Here is a 4,010-nt window from a genome sequence, read left to right on the forward strand (position 1 = left end):
TGATGAAGCTAGTACAACATTTATGCCTACACTGAGCCCCAGTGTGAAGTCCATTCCAGATGCTAAGTGCAATGCTAATATTTTTGAGACATTTGGTTTTCAACGGAGATGTTCAAACCACCTACTAAACGTAAACGGAATAATTTAGAGATGCAGAAGTACAAAGCACTTCCTCACTCATTGAGCCGTCCACTACAACACTCCTATGATTCGGAACTCAAGACTAGCTAAGTCCCCACAGTTCACCGGTGGAAGTATGGCTAAATTTTGGTACTGGTACAAGCGTCTTCTTATGTGTCCTTCGCCTGATGTGATTGTGGTTTGGTTCGCTCCAATCTCCCATGCAGAAGTTAATTTAAACATTCATTAACCTTGGGCCGTGATACACGAGCTCTTGTTTTGTGACATATTCATTGTCAAGGGCTGGCTAACTACGAGTATGTTAGTTCTCTCGTGTGATACCTTCTATAGCAGCTCCAGTACAACAAACCATATATATAACTAGCCTACCTAGACAGAGGTGTCCATAGCATAGGTAAGGTATGTATATGCATGCACTTTACCTGAATTAACTGAATGCAATACATTCACCAAAGGTCATGCTTCCATGCTTGTTTTGCCTGTAAGGCATCACATTGGTCTCATTGTTTCAGTGCACTTTTGCATGGCTTTGCCGTAAACATACTAAGGTTGGCTCATTGCCAAGTGCCAACGCCATCAAACAAACACGGTTAGCACACATACTAATTTCAACAAATAATTTAGAGCTAGCTTCTCCACAGTGCAGTCTACAATCGGACTGCAGACAACGATGTATTATCTTCCTTGGCGGCTCCAGTAGTGGCACACTTGGCCATCACGGTGCTAGTTGTAGACACACAACCCACCGATGTAAAGAGTGCCTGTCAATTGGACCAGTCCTCCAATTTGTCCTCTATTGCGTAACTGTGCATGGAAGGATGAATGTAGGCTGCCATTACATGTGCAGCATGGCAGCTTCACAAATCACAACCGTCGAGTGACCACATTTACGGCTCACATCGATGACAAGCAGACCAATCACGGCAGTCTGCATCTCCATCTTCCAAATGACTCAAGACTTCCTGTATCACGTGCCATGCCACCACCACAACAAATTTCCGACGATTGCATCACAGTGGGAGAAGACTGCTTGCTAGCATGCACTTTGGCATCCTCCAATCTCTCATCTAAGCTTTGCAAATACATTCATTGCTGTTAATATTTAAGTAAAAAATCTTCATTCTGAGCTAGGTAGCCTTGTTGATAAGCAATTAGGCAAATGAAATAAATCGGGGATATACACAGAAAGCTTTGGCCCCTCAACAAAGGCATGAGCGATGCGCATTAACATGATGAGGTCTGAAGTGCGTGAGTATATCACATAACTACTCCCACAAAGGGCTAGCATCTTTTTTTTTCTTTTCTTCTTTTTGCCGAAAAGGTCCGCCACCTAGCGAGCCGTCTGATCCAGCATACTATCCGTCTTTGCAACAACAGTATTGTTTCAGAAACAACGGTGACTATTGCAACATGAACTTTGTTTCAGACAGGGGCTCGCCCCCCCTCAACCGTTTTCAGCTCGATGTGCACTGTATACAACGCTAATGGCCGCTGCTAACTGTATCATTAGCCCATATAAAAATATATTCACTGAACCCAGTACACCGAACATAGAAGGCCAAAGCGCAATAGCCCACACACCTAAGCGTATATATGATGGCGACTGATAGCAACCACCGTCCAAGTTTGGGCCAACCGGTTGGCCCGCAGCCGTACGATGCAACTATATTCAACTGTCAGATTCGCCTCCAAGCTCCTTCCTGTTGAGCGTACGTTGTACACTGCATATGTATAGGACTTGGGTCTGTATTTATACCGTTGTATCTCTCTCTCCCCTCGTATATTTGTACATCTTAGGAGACAAGTAGAGGCCGATCCACCTTATACCTATATATGTGCACCATGCACACGATCAATGATTATCGATTCGTACAATCTCATTCTTCCTAACTAACACTTCCACCTTGCGCATCTCACTGAAAAATTCCCCTCTACTTTCATGCATCTCGCGGCGCACCCAACTTGTCGCCCGGACCGTGATGCAGCGACACTGCTGCCTCCTGTTCCCGCGATCACGCACCACCGCCGGTGTTGCTGCAAGACGCCACTGGCCACAGATCCACCATTGTTGGCTCCGCCCTGCTGCCGTTTGGATGCAGCTCTTCCAGGGAGCGTTGCACCAAAATAAAAATGTTGATCCAGCAAAAAAAAGCTGCTGGTCGAAGAAAAAACTCACCGCCGGTCCCAGCCAAACTCATCACCTGGGCACCCACACCCAACATTTGTTGGTTCTAGCAAAAACAAACAGAAAATCCAGCAAAAATCAAAGCCAGTTGCAACAAAAACCACGCCGATGCCAGAAAAACACCATTGGTTCCAGCAATAATTACCACCGGTGGCAGCAAAAAACTTGGCTGGTTCCAGCATCCCGCTTCCCCGGTTCCAGCACGTCGCCATCTTGCGGGTCGTCGTCATCGCAGCTTCTGCGAGTGCCGGTAGCAGCTTCCCCGTCAGCCGGATGCAGCTTTTCCACGCCCCGTGGTAGCACGCACGCTCGGCTGCCGCTTCCGCTCAGCATCGACGGCGATGCGCCGATTGCAGCTTTTTTTGGTTCTGGTTGGAGCTCTACGACGACGCGCGGGAGGACGGTGGGGCTTCGTGCGAGCACAACAAATGTGGAAGCTACCAGGGGAGGGCGTCGGGGCGAGCACGAACGAGCGCGCTGCGGCGCCACAGCTGGAAGAGTAGAAGAGAGAAGGGGGTGGTTCTGGCAACAATAAATGTGTGGCTAAGGAGAAAAGGATAAGGAAGCAGGGCGGTGTGGCGGAGGACGTGGCACGCATGCTCGATAAGGACGTGCGTGAGGAGCGAAGCTTCGGCCGGCCTGCCGTATCCAAACGTTTCCCATATGTGATCGATCCGATCTATTCATTGATCTACGTGTGTGTTCTGCCGAACTGCTTAGAGCGTTGCCGCTGCCGCTCATGCCATCCTCCGTCCGAGTCCCGTCCTGCGTGCCCAGCTAGGGCGTTTGCAAACTGCCAGGGCGGCAGCTCGCCACGACGACGGCGCCATCCACTGATCTACAGTCCTCTGCCTGGATATTACTAGAGGCAGGCGGATTAGATCACCAAAAGTTCAGAATACAATTAGCGGCCGCTAGCCAGACGACTAGGATTGAAGATAATTGCCGCAGGAACCACTGTGCACCAGTATTTTTTCCATGAATTATTATCTTAGTCTGGTTAATTAGCATTGCGTACAAAATAGAGCTTCTGATTTTTTATGCATTTTTGGATCCACGAGATTAGTTATTTGATGTGACTAATATATGCACAATGGTGGATTTTTGTATCTTGTAGTCTTTTCTAGTCAAGAACGGGTCAATTTGAGTCTAAACTTGCAACCATCTAGACCTAAAAATCTTGTCTTCACTTGCCGATTTAACCGTTCGATTATTTCATACAAGTAAAACTACCATAGATTAATGCAGTTTGTCATAACTCTTTCAATGTCAACCACGATCGACAACCGAACAAGCTTTTTCGACCATTCGAGACATGAATGTTTTTGAGACACAATGAAGACAATTTTCTTAGACATTACATGATTTTCTATATTGGAAGGAAAAATAGTCAACTTGTTTAACGCGGGTGGTTGTAGGGCTAAATTTAAGTTAACATTAATGTAACATTAATCAACAAAAATATTCAACCTATGATGATGTATCACGACTGTTGTGAACATTGACTTTTCGCCCCCGTCATGTCCAAATCCTGGCTCCACCCCTGATTTTCAGAAACACATCGGTGATTATTGCAACAAGACCTTTGTTTCAGAAACATTGGTGACGTTGAAAGCATTTCCGCGTATGTTCCCTTTTTGCAACAAGAGCTTTGTTATGGAAACACCATTGACTATTGCAACAA

General features: G+C 46.5%; 1 long non-coding RNA gene across 1 annotated transcript; it reads right to left on the reverse strand.

Annotated features, from left to right (window-relative positions):
• Window positions 1-1,871: 1,871 nt before the first annotated feature.
• On the reverse strand, window positions 1,872-2,839 carry LOC125522280. Its single transcript, XR_007289710.1, has 2 exons — window positions 2,472-2,839; window positions 1,872-2,372 (listed from the first exon to the last, which is right to left on the reverse strand). It is a non-coding gene; the product is annotated as an uncharacterized LOC125522280 (long non-coding RNA).
• Window positions 2,840-4,010: the final 1,171 nt, after the last annotated feature.

Source organism: Triticum urartu, chromosome 7 (assembly GCF_003073215.2).
Source record: "Triticum urartu cultivar G1812 chromosome 7, Tu2.1, whole genome shotgun sequence".
NCBI lineage: Eukaryota > Viridiplantae > Streptophyta > Magnoliopsida > Poales > Poaceae > Triticum > Triticum urartu.